Source organism: Panthera tigris, chromosome B2 (genome assembly GCF_018350195.1).
Source record: "Panthera tigris isolate Pti1 chromosome B2, P.tigris_Pti1_mat1.1, whole genome shotgun sequence".
Lineage (NCBI taxonomy): Eukaryota > Metazoa > Chordata > Mammalia > Carnivora > Felidae > Panthera > Panthera tigris.
In genome coordinates this window covers 29690291-29707127 of record NC_056664.1, presented here as the reverse complement: position 1 = coordinate 29707127, position 16837 = coordinate 29690291, and positions in this window count along the sequence as shown.

Below are 16837 nucleotides of genomic sequence, written 5' to 3'. Positions count from 1 at the left end.
TTCCTAGCAGTGCTATTGCTGGGTCATAGGGTAGGTCAGACAATTTTTTTATCTTAATGAAGGTAAAGGAATTATTCCTCTCATTTTTTTTTAAGTTTTTTATTTTCAGGGTTTTTTTAAATGTTTATTTTTTATTTATTGAGAGAGAGCACTTGAGCAGGGAAGGGAAAGAGAGAGAAGGGGACAGAGGATCTGAAGTGGACTTCGTGCTGACAGCAGAGAGACTGATGCGGGGCTTGAACTCAAAAACCATGAGATCGGGGCGCCTGGGTGGCGCAGTCGGTTAAGCGTCCGACTTCAGCCAGGTCACGATCTCACGGTCCGTGAGTTCGAGCCCCGCGTCAGGCTCTGGGCTGATGGCTCGGAGCCTGGAGCCTGTTTCCGATTCTGTGTCTCCCTCTCTCTCTGCCCCTCCCCCATTCATGCTCTGTCTCTCTCTGTCCCAAAAATAAATAAAAAACGTTGAAAAAAAAAAATTAAAAAAAAAAAACAAAACCATGAGATCATGACCTGAGCTTATGAAGTCAGATGCTTAACTGACTGAACCACCCAGGCTCCCCTATTTTAAGTTTTTCGGTTTCATTTGTTTTGTCTCTTTTGGAAATATTGTTTTTGTTTTTTTGGTTTTCATTTTATGTTTTGATTTGATTCAAACTTCAGAATCTTGTAAAAGATATGAAGTCTCTCTCTCAGCCTTGTCCCATTCCTGACAGGCAACCAGTGATATTAGTTCTTTGCATATTCTTCCAGAGACATTTTATGCCTATGCAAACAAACATTAATTAATTAATTAACATATACATTATTTTCCTTTTCATACAGATTTTGACATATGCTTTTCCACACCTTGCTTTTTTACCCTTAACCATATACCAAGGAGACCATCCCATAAGGATGTATTGAGAACTTCCTGGGGCGCCTGGGTGGCTCAGTTGGTTGTGTCTGACTTCAGCTCAGGTCATGATCTCACAGCTCCTGAGTTCAAGCCCCATGTCAAGCTATGAGCCTGGAGCCTGCTTCATTTTCTGTGTCTCAGTCTCTCTCTCTCTCTCTCTGCCCCTCCTCTGCTTGTGCTCTCTCTGTCAAAAATAAATAAACATTAAAAATTTTAAAAAAACTTTCTGTCTTTTTATTTATTTTATTTATTTTTTTTTAAAACATTTATTTATTTTTGAGACAGAGAGAGACAGAGCATGAATGGGGGAGGGTCAGAGAGAGAGGGAGACACAGAATCCGAAACAGGCTCCAGGCTCCGAGCAGTCAGCACAGAGCCAGAAGCGGGGATCGAACTCACATACCGCGAGATCGTGACCTCAGCCGAAGTCGGTCGCCTAACTGACTGAGCCACCCAGGCGCCCATGTCTTTTTATTTTTTAATGGTAATCCATTGTATAGATACACAGTGCTTCTTTTTTTAATGTTTATTTATTTTGAGAGAAAGAGAGAGCTAGAAGGGCACTTGAGGTAGGAGAGGGGGAGGGACTGAGGTGGAAAGAGAGAGAGAGAGAGAGAGAGAGAGAGAGAGAGAGACTCTTAAGCAGGCTCCACACTGAGCCCCAGGCAAAGCTTGATCCCATGACCCTGAGATAGTAACCTGGGCAGAAATCAAGAGTCAGACAGTTAACTGATCCAGGTGCCCCTGGATACACAATGCTTCTTAACCAGTTCCTTACTGGTAGATATTTAGATTGTTTATAAGGTCTTATATATATATATATATATATATATATATATATATATAATGTGTGTTTAATTTTGAAATTTTGAGAGAGAGAGAGAGAGAGAGCAGGAAAGGGACAGAGAGAGAAGGAGACACAGAACCAAAAGCAGGCTCCAGGCTCTGAGTTGTCAGCACAGAGCCCAACATGGGGCTTGAACCCATGAACCACAAACTGTGAAATCATGACCTGAGCCAAAGCCTGATGCTCAACTGAATGAGCCACCCAGGAGGCCCAGATTTTATATTTTTTAAGTTTATTTCTTTATTTATTTTTAAGAGAGAGAGAGAGAGAGAGAGAGAGAGTGTGTGTGTGTGTGTGTGTGTGTGAATGGGAGAGGAACAGAGAGAGAGGGATTGAGAGAATCGCAAGAAGGCTCTGCACTGTCAGCACAGAGCCCAACTCTGGGCTCAATCCCATGAACTGTGAGATCATGACGTAGGCTGAAACCAAGTTGGACACTTAACCAACTGAGCCACCCAGGTGCCCCTAGTTTTTTTTTTGTTTTGTTTTTAAAACCTATGCTGCAATATATAATTTTGAATACAGTCATCTTGCAGGTATGCGAGTTTATTTTTGGACACATTCCTAGAAGTGGGACTGCTGGGTGTATACATCTTTTAATTTGGACTGAAATTACCATATTGCCATTCATAAAAATGTGACCAGTTTGCAATTCTGTCTTCAATATATTTGAGTACCTGTTTTGGTATGCTATTTTTTTTAACTATGAAAATATATAGACATATTTTGGAGCCATTTCTATATAGATGATATTTGAAATCCTGGAACTGGATGAAACTGGAGTGATTAAGAAGACAGTAAAAGCAGACAGAGCAAGCAGCCCAGATACAGTTCTTAAACACTCCAGTATTTAAAGCAAAGGGAGTCTGCAAAGGAGACTGAGAAGGAGCAATCAGAAAGAAAACTAGAACTGTATAATGTCCCAGAAGCTTAAGGAGAGGCAGGGGGAGTAAAAAATAATACAATCATTTCAGATAACAGTTTGGCATCATGTGGTAGAGATGTGCAGTAATTCCACTCTTACACACATATCCTAGGGGAATTCACACAAAGGACCACAGAGAGATGCCCCAGAGCATTCATGATAGAAAGAAACTAAAGGTCAATGAAGAGAAGGGATAGATTATAGCATATTCACACCATGGATCCCACCTAGCAATGAAAATAAATGAACGCTTTTGTATAAACATGGATTTATAACAAATATAATGTTAACTGAAAAGGCAAGCTACAGAATGATACATTCAGAGAGAAAAAATTTATACAAAGTCTCAAAGCATACCAAATAAGGGATTCTTTTAAAAAGTCCTGATAAAAGGGTGTCTGGCTAGCTCAGTGGGTAGAGCATGCAACTCTTGATCTCAGAGTTTTAAGTTTGATCCCCACACTGGGCATAGTTTACTTTAAAAAAATGAAATAAAATAAAATTATTAGTAAAAACACCAAGTTCAATGCACACACCCCACAGTTAGTCCTTGCCTCGGCAGTGTTAACAGAACCCCATGCATATCAGAACCATACAAAATGAGGACTGTCTGCATATATTTCTATTATTTACTATGTATATTGCATATAACAATAAAAAATGTTAAAAATTGACAAACAATTTTATAGAGTGGTGACTCTATTCTTTTCTTATAATAATAAAATAATAAAATTTGTGAAGTAATTCCAAAAGAATTGAGCAAAATAAATAAAAGGAAAGAGTTGTCAAGTGTGGTGAAAGCCCCTGAGAGTACAGATGATGACATACATAGTCATCTCCATTCAAACTGGGTATGTATGTTCGTGACCTTGACTGCAGCAGATTTCCTGGAGAAATGTGAGCAAAAGCCAGAATGAAGTGTATAGAACCAAGAAGGAAGGATGAGGAAGTGTGGATTACAGGGGCAAACAGGGCCTTAGGTGTCAACCTCTGGGCGTGCAGAAGGGTGTGGAGGACGGGGAGGCAGGGTTGGATTCTGAACGTGCTTCTTTGGGTCCAAAGCTTAGAAGAAAAGAAATGAACATTTATTTCCTTCTTTCCATAGTCTTCAGAGAGATCTTCAGAAATCATTTATACATGCTGAAAGTTTGCAAACTGTTTCTCCAACAGTTCCTGGGTCCCTCAAAGAAATTAAGTACTTTGGTGGACTTCTGAATACAAAGACAAGGATGTGAAGTTCCTGGGGCTAGACTTCACCATCTGGGCCGTGATTCTCAACAATGTATGAAAAATTAGTAGATTTTGCTTTCCAAAGATTTTTTTTTTAGTTCTTTGTTAGAATGTTTGCAATGAATGTGTGTGTGACAAAGGATTTGGATGTGGATAAGGAACTCCAATAATTTGACAGTGGGGGGAGAAAAAAGCAACAACAACAAACATGAATAAGACTTAAATAGGCATTTTATTTATTTTTTTAAGTTTATTCACTTTTGAGAGACAGAGACAGAGCATGAGCAGGGCAGAGAGAGAGAGAGAGAGAGAGAGAGACGGAATCCAAAGCAGGCTCCAGACTCTGAGCTGTCGGCACAGAGCCCGACGCAGGGCTCCAACTCACAAACCATGAGATCATGACCTGAGCTGAAGTCGTATGCTTAACCAACTGAGCCGCCCAGGCGCCCCTAAATAGGCATTTTACAAAGGAAGATACATCAATGGTCAATGGTCAATACATATATGAAAAAAGGTTTCAACATCAATAGTCCATCAGGGGAAAATGCAAAGTAAAACCACAATGAGAAACCAGTATGCACCCATTAGAATGGCTAAAAATAAAAATATTAATAAACTATGTGTGGCTCAGTGAGCATCGACTCTTGATTTTGGCTCAGATCAGGATCCCAGGGTGATGGAACCAAGCTCCTAGACAGACTCCTTGCTGAGCATGGAATCTGCTTAAGGCTCGCTCTCTCTCTCCGCCCCCCTCTCCCCCCTCTACCTCTTCCCCACTCTCTCTCCCTCTCTCTAAAATGTAAATAAATAATGGGGCACCTGGGTGGCTCAGTCAGTTGAGCGTCTGACTTTGGCTCACCTCATGATCTTGAGGTCTGTGAGTTTGAGCCCCGCGTCGGGCTCTGTGCTGACAGCTCAGAGCCTGGAGCCTGCTTAGGATTCTGTGTCTCCCTCTCTCTCAGCCCCTCCCCGTTCATGCTCTGTTTCTGTCTCAAAAATAAATAAACATTAAAAAAATTTTTTTTAAAAATGAAGAACTACTGATAACACGCAACAGCATGGACAGATCACACAGATACTATGCCAAATGCAATAAGCCAGACACATAGAAGGCTATGCTCTATGAATGTATTTGTATTATGTTTTTAAACAGGCAAAACTAGTGTATGGGAATAGTGGTCAGATCAGTGGATGCTTGGTGGGGGAAGGGAGGCTGACTGAAAGGGGACTGTTATTGAAAAGGTGATTAACCTATATATGTAAAGAGATGTCTGTAAGTTTATGACTATCATGGGTAGTATTATCCTATCTTTGTAAGAGCACAAAGTAAAAGCCTCAAGTATGTGGATATCTGTTTGTATGGCCAGGAGAGAAACTTGTGGACAGGTATATATATAGCTGTTAATGTGGTTACTTCCTGGTAGCGGAAACAGTGCATTTGTTAACTTTTCTTTCATAAAGTTTTGGATTGTTCACGTATAACGGCAAGCATGCACTACTTTTGTAATTTAAACTTTATATTCTATATATCAAAAGCTTCTTGGTCGTGGTTGTGCAACAACGTGAATATATGTAATGCCACCTTAAGTGTACTTCATGTATACTTAAGGATGGTTAAAATGGAAGGACTCCTGGCTGACTCAGAGCAGTAACTCTTGATCTTGGGATCATGAGTTCAAGCCTCACCTTGGGTGTAAAGATTAAATAAATACATAAACTTTTTAAAAAGTGCTTGGGGTTCCTGAGTGGCTCAGTCCGCTGAGCCTCCTACTCTTGATTTCAGCTCAGGTCATGATCTCAGGATTGGTGAGTTCAGGCTTTGTGTCAGGCTCCTCGGCGTTGACAGTGTGGAGCCTGCTCAGGATTCTCTTTCCCTCTCTCTCTCCATTTCAAAAATAATAAATAAACTTTTTTTTACAAAAATGCTTAAAACGGTGATTTTTATGTTATTTGTATTTTACCACAATTTAAAAACAAAACAAAAACCTTAAGCTGCATCTGCAAATGATCCTGTGACTAAGAATGGAAGTTGGGACTGGTCGAGACTGGGAAATCAGAAATGAAAGTGAATTTTTAAAAACATGATATTTAATTGGTGAAGAGGAGGGGCGCCTGGGTGGCTCAGTCAGTTGAGCGTCTGACTTTGGCTCACCTCATGATCTTGAGGTCTGTGAGTTCGAGCCCCGCGTCAGGCTCTGTGCTGACAGCTCAGAGCCTGGAGCCTGTTTTGGATTCTGTGTCTCCCTCTCTCTCTGCCCCTCCCCTGTTCACGCTCTGTCTCTCTCTGTCTCAAAAATAAATAAACATTAAAAAAAAAAAAAACGGAAATCTTATTAAAAAAAATAATAATTGGTGAAGAGGAGTCTGAACATTAAAAAAAAAAAAAAAAAAAAAACAAACCAACTCATAATCCCACAGTGACAGGGGAGACTAAACCCAGAATTCCAAAATCGAGGTGGACCTGAGGCGGGATTTTGTGCTTCGCAGGTGGAGAGCACAAAATCCCGCCTCTAACTAGATTTAGTCCAATGGGATACAAGGAAAGGGGAAAGTCCCGCCTCTCAAGCAGCTACAGCCCAATGGGAGCCTTCTGGATCCGTTGGGATCCTGGGGCAGGTAAAGTGCGCTGGCCCTGAGCCCTGGCTGCGCGGGCCGCGGTCGCCAGAGACTTGGGGAGATGCGCGCCCCTGGGCCCGGTGGCGCGCCGCCCTTCGGCCTGCTACTGTGTTTGCTCGGGGTGGCTCGTTCCGGAAGCCAGGCCAGTGAGAGCGGAGGCTGAGGGTGTGCGGCCCTTGCTCGGCTTTCCAAGCCTAATGACCGCCCGTCGCTCTAACGCCCAGCCCAGCAGCCAGAGACTGCGAAACTGAGAAACAGGCCGAGTGTTTCACTCCCACAGCCGGGGGCCTGACAGTGCCTCACTGGGGCGCTGAGTTGTGAGGAGGAGTTGTGGGGGGCTCAGTTCACCCCATCCACACCCTTCCCCAAACTGTGACCTTTATGGGGCCCTTTGTGACCACCTTCTGGAGCCCAGCCAGAGAAGGCTGGGGAGATGGAGGTTGCCAAGTCTGAGAGAGGATAGGGGGTAGGATTTCCTCTGAAATCAGTTGCTTCTCATAAATAGATTACCCCGAATCCTCTCTCTCACATCTGAACCTTAAATTTAACCCCTACACTTAGTCCTACAGCATGAAGAGAAAAAATGGATTTTATATCAAACTGATTTTTGCACCCCCCACTTACTGATTACTTCCTGCTTGGGAAGAGAGTTGCAAAGGGAAATAAGGTCTGGTCTTAAAATGTGTCAGTCTGCTGAAAACTACTGAGCAGATTAGTGCAAGGAAATATTAGACATAAATGCTATTACAGCAGAATGTGTAGGGTCTTGAGGCTTCCCAAAAGACGAGTGAATTCTACCTGTGGAGGTGCAGAAAGGCTTGAGAGGAGGTGGCTGACATTGACTGTGGATATAAGACAAACTAGAGAGGGGAAAGAGCACTCCAGGCAACTCCACAGCCAGAGTGGGGTTCTAGGAACCGCAGGTAGATCTGAAAACCAGATGGGGGGGTGGGGTGGGGATGGGAATAGAGGGTGTGGGGGGAGGGTACAGGCTCAATCAGAGCACATGGATTGTTAAAGCACTCACCCTTGCTATTGCTGTCTGGGTACTTAATAAACTTGAATCTCAGCCATATCCCTTTAGGTCTTACTTTCCTGGGTTACAGATGAGAGACGCAAGCTTAGAAGTTATGTTATTTCGTAAATTCACACTGTTGGTATGTTTGTGAGGAATGTCAGTCCGGGTCTTTCTGATTACAGATCCTAGGCAATTCCCACTTCCCCACAGGAGCCAGGGCAAGAAATTGACTGTGTTTTTGAAGAGGGGAGGTTGGAGGCCTCTCCCCAGAGGGTGGAAGCTGAAGGATCTCAGGGAAGGCAGTAAAATGATTCGATTTATATTGAAAAAGCAGCTGCTAGAGGAGAAATGGTAGCAACTGCAAGAGAAGTCCAGAGGTGAATGAGTTTCTCCAGGCAATACTCAAAAAATGCCCAGAGGGTAGGGCTTGAGGAAGTGATTCAGAAAACCTGATGTCACTGCTCAGGCACTGTAGCCAGTCATGGAGACTTGAGGAGAGGAGTCAACTCCCAAGCAGGAAAGTGACCGGAGAAAGAGAAATCCAGCCAGGGTCACAGGCTGATGAGAGAGCATCTGAGATAAGGGCTGCAAAGAGTTGGTGGATTTAGCAATTAGGAAGTGGCTGGTGACATCAGCTGTACCATGCTGAGGTGGAGGCAAAAGCAAGATATAATGAGATATGTATTTACTAAGTGGAGAAAAGTTTAGAGTAGAATCATATTTTTGTTTGCTTGTTTGTTTAAAAATATAGTAGGTTACTATATTCATGAACAGTAACCTGGAAGAACATTCACCAAGGTGACAACAGTGGTTATCTTGGGAGGAAGGGTGTTGGAGGGCCTATTACTTTCTTCATGATATAGTTGATGTTACTTTTTGATCGGGAAGAAATAACCAATTAAGACATTTTGTGTATTAAAAGTGAGTGGGGCCTAAAGAAGTAGAGAAGGACAATTCATTCTGGAAGCTTGTTGGAAAAAGAAAGTGAGTCAAAAGGCAGATGTTTCTGAAAAAGGAGGCAATGATAACAGCAGCTACATTTGATTAAGAATGTTTTAAGGAGGGGCACCTGGGTGGCTCAGCTGGTTGAGCCTCTGACTCTTAATTTAGGCTCAGGTCATGATCTCATGATTTGTGAGTTCAGCCCCACATCAGGCTCACTGCTATCAGTCAGCCTGTCAGCGCAGAGCCTGCTTCAGATCCTCTGTTCCCCTCTTTCTGTCCCTCCCCTACTTGTGCTCTCCCCCCCACCAAAAAAAAAAAAAAATTAGAAAAAAAAATGTTTTAAGGGACACCTGGGTGGCTCAGTGGGTTGGGCATCCGACTTTTGATCTCAGGGTTGCTAGAGAGTTTGGGCTCATATTGGGCCCCACACTGTGCTCTAAGCTGTATGTATTTTTTTTTAAATGTATTAAAATACCCTGCTAGGTGCTTTTTTGGGGGTAGAAGAATTATCTGGAATCCTCTAAGGCATTCTTTCCTCATTTTTATACATGAAGAAAGTAAGGCTTGGTGAGTTAAAACCTTGTCCAAGACAGTACATCTCATAAGAATTATCAATGAGGTGCTTGTTAAAAATAGATTCTTGGACTTCCTCCAAACCTCCTGAGACAGACTCTGGAGAGGAAAAGCCTGGAAAACAGAGAGCCCAGGTGATTCTTAGGTTCTAGCAACCAAAGGCTGTAGCAGCATAGGAGATGGTTTGAGGCCAGGGTTAAGGGTTTAATGTGGCTGGTGGGTGGAGCAGAAGGGAGAAATGAATCTTCCCTTGACAATAGTCCCAGGAAGACTCTGGGACATGGAACAGCAGCAGGAGTACAGAGATGCTCAAATATTCCTCTTCCAAGTTGGTCAAATGAAGGCAGGGAGTAGTGGGAGATGAAGGTAGAGAAGTCAGTCTTTGAGGGGCCCTGTTTTAGCCTGCTAAGGAACTTGGAAGTCATCCTGAGGACAAAAAGGAATCCTTGAAGGAGCAGAAGAGTGGTATGCAGTAAGATATGTGTTTCCAGATAGATCACTGATTGTATCAGGAGGGCAGATTTTAAATGGTTAAGACTGGAGAGAGAGAGAGAGAGAGAGAGAGAGAGAGAGAGAAGCCTAGAGAAGGGAGACCAACTGGAAAGACTCTGGCTATAACCCAAACAAGCCATACTATGGGTTGGTCAGTTTGATGGGAATAGAGAAGAATGTCCAGATTCAAGAAATAGGAAGTGAGGGGCGCCTGGGTGGCTCAGTCGGTTGAGCGTCTGACTTCGGCTCAGGTCACGATCTCACGGTCCGTGAGTTCGAGCCCTCGTCAGGCTCTGGACTGATGGCTCAGAGCCTGGAGCCTGCTTCCGATTCTGTGTCTCCCTCTCTCTCTGCCCCTCCCCCATTCATGCTCTGTCTCTCTCTGTCTCAAAAATAAATAAATGTTAAAAAAAAAATTAAAAAAAAAAAGAAATAGGAAGTGAAAAATGGGCAAGGTTTGGTAATTGTTTGAAAGTAGGAGGTGTTGAGGGAGGCAGCAATCTAGGATAAGTACCCACGTAAAATACACTTGCTGATTGTTTGGGAATACCCAGTTCTGCTATAGAAGACAAGAAAACAAATAGGATGAATAGAACTTATAAGAAGTGTTGCATGTGGGTAAGTAAGTTAGTAATCTGTGAGACAGTAAAATACACTTGCTGATTGTTTGGGAATACCCAGTTCTGCTATAGAAGACAAGAAAACAAATAGGATGAATAGAACTTATAAGAAGTGTTGCATGTGGGTAAGTTAGTAATCTGTGAGACATGTTAGATGTTGACAAGTAAGTAGAATATATTTCTCTGAATTGAGATAGAAAGGGAGGGAAGACCCAAACAGGCAATCATGGTATTCATGATACTCTAAATATATGATGAATCTGAAGCACTTGATATTCAGGAGGACTCAGTTTGACAGGACAGATGCACATCGAATAACCTAGAATTCAGGCTGTACGATCCTTCCACCCAACTTGTACCCAATCCTAAATGTATTAACCTACCCCATCACTTTCCCCTTACTCCTTGCTGTGTGTTTTACATTTATCCAATAAACCATGTGAGTCAAGCATTTCAGTTTGGTCTGTGAGCCTTTTTATTCTGTGACCTGTGGGATAGCCTCTTAGTACTGCACCAGCCAGCTACCATGGCATCAAAGTAATTTCCCACACTACAACCCAGCTCTGACTTGAGTAAGTGGGTAGATTAGATGGTGATGCCACCTGCCAGGAATATAGGACGAGAGTCAGGCTGTTTTATGCTGGAGGCTAAGAATATGCTCAGTTTGAATGTGTTGAGTTTGAGGCAATGTAGGACATTAAGCCAAGATGGCCAACAGGTGGTTGGATATAATGATGTGGAGTACAAGGATTTAGATATTGGTAGTCATTACTATTTAAAGCAATGAGCTTGGATGAGATCCTGTGGAGAAACAGTTTTCCTTCCCACTCTTCACTCCCCATTCCCTTTACCCCCTCTTTTGGTGCCCTAAAAATAGTCATATAGCCTCACAGGAACCTTGTGGGGCCATCTCATGCTGATGTCTGTTGAGAGATAAACCCTTTCCACCATTTCTTTTCCCTCAGTGATGTATTCTGTGCAATAGAACTTCATTGCTCTTTCCCAGCTCAGCACTGGGTAGTTCACATAGGAATTCTCAAGTTACTTGGATGACCAGTCTTTCTTACGGTGCTGCAAGGAGGGCAGGTGGGCAGAACCCCAGGCATCTGGGTCCCAGGCCAGGGTCCAGGGGCTTGGGAGAAGCTGATTCTCACCAGAGCTCATCATTCTAAGCACCTTGTCAGCACCTTGTCATCACTCTAAGGAGCATGATGAAGCAGAACAACTAGAGCCAAGGTGATTGATTGGGGCAGGGGTGAGGTGGTGGAGAGGTGTGAGGAGGGTGGGGTGGTGGTGGTGTGGCTATGATGGAAGACTCAATACAGTTCTAAAGATATGGAGCTATGCATTCATTATTGTTCAACTTTATTTATTTATTTATTTATTTATTTATTTAAAGTTTATGTATTTATTTTGAGAGAAAGAGTGAGCATGAACAGGGGAGGAGCAGAGAGAGGGAGAGAGAGAGCAGGAGAGAGAGAGAATCCAAAGCAGGCTCTGTACTGTCAGGGCATAGCCCAATGCAGGGCTCAAACTCACAAACCATGAGACCATGACCTGAGCCAAGACCAAGAGTTGGATGCTTAACTGACTGAGCTATCCGGGTGCCCCCTATTTTTTTTAATTTTTAATTTTTTTAATTTTTATTTATTTTGAGAGACAGAACATGATCAGGAGAAAGGCAGAGAGAATGAGGGAGAGACAGAATTCCAAGTTGACTCTGCACTGCCAGCACAGAGCCTGACATGGGGCTTGAACCATCAGCCATGAGATCATGACCTGAGCCGAGATCAAGAGTCTGACACCCAACCCACTGAGCCACCCAAGCACCCCTGTTCAACTATTCGTTAAGTCTGGGCACTGAATAAATATGCTGAACATCCTAGATACAGCACCTTTTCTGAGATTCCAATATTATCTCCTCCTTCTTCTGAGGGATTTTATCCCTGACTCCAAACCCGATAATGTACCCAGTGGTGCCAGAAAGACTGGATATTAGGCACTGAGTATTGGCAAAAGTAGGACATGAGTATAACATCCCTGCCCTTGCTCCAAATCCAGAATCTGGGAAATAACTGGCCTTTTTCTGACATAGTCCCCTCCCTACCCTCACCAGCAGTTCATAGGAACCCTGGAGACTGGTCAGAGTCTGAAGTGAGGTATACTTCTAACTTATGTATTTTTTTTCTTTTCTTTTCCTTTTCTTTCTTTTTTTATCTAGTGAATATCTGAGGGTCTACAAGTGCTGTTCATTTTGCATTACCAATAATAAACATTACAGTAGCACCTACTAGTACTTGAATTCTTACTGATGGGTTTTACATGAACACTGGCATGAGTTCTCTCATTGGATCCTTACTTGTTAAGGTAAAGACTATTATTATCTCTAATTCCCAGATGAGGAAAGTGCTGCTTAGAGTGGCTCATTTATACTTGCCGTGGGCATCATAAGGAGCAGTAGCATTTAGATCTGAGATTTAAGCAAGATGCTGTGTTGGGCCCAGTGCAAAGTTTTCTGCCTTCAGGGAGCCTCAGTGTGGTGAGGTGTATAATGAATGAGGACTCCGTGTAGTCAGTACCATTACTGTGGCATGAGCAATGCATGCTGGGAACACAGGAGGAAGCCACTTGCTGCAAAAGACAGAGGGTGGGATGCAGCATGACTTTGCTGGGATTCATGAGAGAGAAGATATGTCTCTGAGAGTGAGTGAAGGTTAATCAGCTGGAGAAGGGAATTTCAGGCATTTTGGGAAGTGGTGGGATTGGAGGTGGAGAAAGCCACTGTTTGGCTCTCCTGTAACTTTGGAGTTCGGAGCTTTGGTATTTGAGTCACACATCCTGCAGACAATGGTAGTCTGTGAGTTAGGGAACCAGAGCATCTGGGAACACTGGCCAGGACTTCCTTCTCAGCACACTGGAGTCTTTCCACTCCAGCAAAAGCAAGTCTAGAAAAAGCAGAAGTGCAGATGGGGAGAAAGGAAAAGAGCAATCCTTCCTTTTTTTTTTTTTTTCCAATGCTTATTTATTTTGAGAGACAGAGAGACACAGAAAGACAGAGGGAATTCCAAGCAGGCTTTGTGCTATTGGTCTGATGTGGGGCTTGAACTCATGAATTGTGTGATTGTGACCTGAGCCAAAATCAAGAGTCGAACGCTCAACCAGGCACCCGAAGAGAAATCCTTCCTGACCCAGAGCTGCATCTACTCACTCCAGAAATACCTGGCAGCTGGGGTGAGGCCCTGGCCTAGGATAGGAGTGATAGGTGTGCACTGATCAGTGTGTTAGGGGATGAGGGGTGCTGAGGGCACTGTGGGGAAGGGTGGGAAAGCAGGCCTTTCAGATAACCATTACTTCCATCACATTACCTGTGTGTCTTTTGAGCATAGTTCTATTGCTGATCATTTTGCTTGCCTTCTCTCATATGTACTTGGTGAACCCTTTCTCCACTTGGCCTTCAAGTTCTGAAGGACAGGGCATGACCTGGCATCGAGGATGTGTAGTACTTTGGCAAGACCAGAGGTGGCAAGTTCCCCGGTCCAGGTCTTTTGGTCTCCTTTGCCACTGCTGCTCCCTGTCCCACTAGTGTGTGTGACTATCTGTAAAGCCCCTGGAAAGGAGCTCATTGCACATGTGGGGCCCTTGGCTCCTGTCCTCTAGCAGTACTCCAACTAACCTAGTCAAGGGACAGGCTGCCTCTGAACCCTGAATCTCTGGGACCTCAAGCCACCTGTTCCCAGGGGATGGGACTGCTTGGAGCCAGAAGTCCACTGAGATGCCCTTTGACATGAGCAGAGGCTCTCCTGTCTTGGGGATCACCAAGCCAATGCTAGGTCTCTGCAGGAGACCCAGAGAGCAGGCCCAGGGAAAGGTGGAGGAGGGTTCAGCTGGTCTGTCAGTGGCCCACATGCCCTCACCTTTCAGAGCCTCCTTGTTCTAAGCTCCCGTCCCCAACACACACACAGTCTGGATCTTCTGTGGGCTCCTGCCTTCTACGATGATCATTGTGGGGGCTGCAGTGCACCTTTCTCTGGAAGAAGTGGAAGAAGGGTAGCAGGTATGCTCAGAGTATTAGAGCTGGGAGTGACCATAAGGATGTTTTGACATCCCTCTCACTGGGAGGCTGAGGCAGGGATTTAAAGAGAGCAACTGAAGGTATACGAAAAGAGAAAGAGAAGGGAGTAGGTTAGGATTTTTGTTTCCTCTCTAACTTTGGGCTTGGGTGTCTCCTTCCTAGTATACACACAAGCGTGCGCGCGCGCGTGCACACACACACACACACACACACACACACACACACACGCAGCTCTGTTTTCCATGAGAAGTTTTGCCTCCTGAAGCATGTTTCTTGTAACCTCCCAAGCACTGAAAACCAAGTCCAAATTGGCCTGTCAAAATCCTCCTACATAACTCGATCAGACTTGATGGGAATACCTGCCAGATCTCCCAGGAAGGCTGCTTGGAGGTGGGAGATGGGGTGCAGAAAGGCCAGTTGCCAGCTGGCAACTCACTGAGTTCCTCCTCTCCTACTCCTCCAACCCCAATTTCTCTTCACAAGTGCACAGAGACAAATCTATATTCCCATGGCAAAGAAGTGATAAAGATGGATAGGAGGGTGTATGGGAGTGGGGCAGCAATTTTATGTTCTGGCTGGAAGGAAACGTAGAGTTCATTTAGTCCAATTCCTCTTTATTAGGTGAGGAAACTGAGGCATGGATGGAGGAGGTGCCATTGGCTGGGGAGTCAGAGCCAGGGCCAAGAACCCTGCTCTACAGACATGTAGTTTACTCCTGACTACTTCTCCCAGGCTCCCACCCCTCCCACTTTTCCCACAGACTACAACCAGCAAACAGGCTCCTCTATTTGAGGTAAGTGTCGGACTGGGGAAAAGAAGACATCAGTTTGCACACCTGGGGAGAGATTGGAGGATCACTGTGAGAAGGGCAGGTGGTGGTTTACAGCCAGGAGTGGAATATGTATACATTGAGATTAGGGAGATAATCTCTCAGAGTGGGCAAAGCCTGAACCCTTCTCTCCCCAGGCCTCCTTGCTTTCTTCTGCCTACAGATTGACAGAACCCTGATATCAAAATAAGTGGTTTGCCATGCTGGTGTAGAGCAAGTTTCCATTGGTCTCCATCTGAGCCTTTCCGCTGTTTTTTCCCCAAACAGCACCCCCATGCCCCAGCAAGGGGATGGTTAGGCTGACACTTCTTTGCAGCTACACAGCCAGCCACGCCTGAGGAGTGCTGGACCTCAACTGCCCTTCCTGAGTCTCCAGTGGTGCCCTGAAACCAGATACTTGTATTTTTCTCTGTGCAGGGCCTTGACATTGCACTATAATAAAGGTGTATGTGGAGAGTTTGTGAGCCTAGTCCTGAACTGATTTTTGGAACTTGAAGTTTTTTAGTGACTCTCTAAGATCCAGGAAAGTCAAGCCTGGTCTGATGACTCAACCTCGCTTCCTGTCTCCTCCAGGTCAACAACCCTGGGCTGCCCTGCAGACGCTGGCTGGCAGAAGGGCAGCCCCCTACCCTTCAGGATGAACAGGAGGGTGGAGAAGGGGAGGGCAACATGTCTCAGCCTGGGTCAGCCCTGAGAACCCCAGGAGGGGCTGGCTAGGACTCCAGACAAACTTAACTTGCCATTAAGGTTCTGACTCAGACTCCAGGCAAGCACAGGGCTGACCTGCAGCAGAGGTACCACCACAGGCCAACAGGGATCCCAGCACCCGCTCCTCTTCTGGTTCTCTCTCTGGAATGAGTCTCTTGCCCAGGCCAGAGACACCACCTAGAGCAGCTACAATTTGTAATCTAAAAAACAAGAGGGTGGTGTTGAGTGGGAAAATTGGGAAGGTGTTTGAGGAGTCACTGGGAAGACGGGCAGCAGGGACTCTCTGAACTCGCAAGGGGAGGGAGGTTTCTAGAGAGTGGTGAGCTGAGAAACACTGGTGTTGGGGATTTCAGCCAAGTCTCAGGACTGCCCCTCCCCCTCCTCCAGGAGGCTGTCTTCTTGGCAGACAGCAGATAGATGCATGACAAAGGTGCTGTGATGGCTCTGTGCTGGGGGTGGGGGAGATGGCTGGGGAGGGGCCCCCTTCTGTTCTAAAGCACGTCTCTCCACCCCCATCAGGCCTCTTAATCTATCTGCCTTTTGGGCAGTTAGTGGCTTAGAGGTGAATACAGTTCCGGCTCCACTGCCCTGCTGCCCTGTAGACCTGCTAACAGACCTATGGGAAGTGTTGAAATGCATGCACACAGTTAGTTGTACAAAATGTACATATAGATGGGCACATGAACAGGGTTGTGTTATATAGACTCAGTGGGGAAAAAAAGAAAACAGGCACAAAAAACTCACTGATACCAAGGTAAAGACAGCTGGCTACAGGTAGAAGGGCCCCCACTAGGACACCCAGCCCCTCAGAAGGCAGACATTGAGCCACTGACCCCAGCAAACAACCACAGACAGGGGCGAGCTGAAGAGATGCCTTAAAGTTGGCAGGGGTCAGTGTCAGTGTCCCTAGGCTCAGGATTCCGACCTTACAAGCTGCGGATAACTGATCCAGTCCCCCAATTTACCCGAGTGCCTCCACTTAGGGCAAGTTTGAGGATCCTTGAGGGTTATTCTTTTGCAAACAGAATCAAGCACCAGGCCAGCAGTGTGAGCCCTGAGGACAGTCA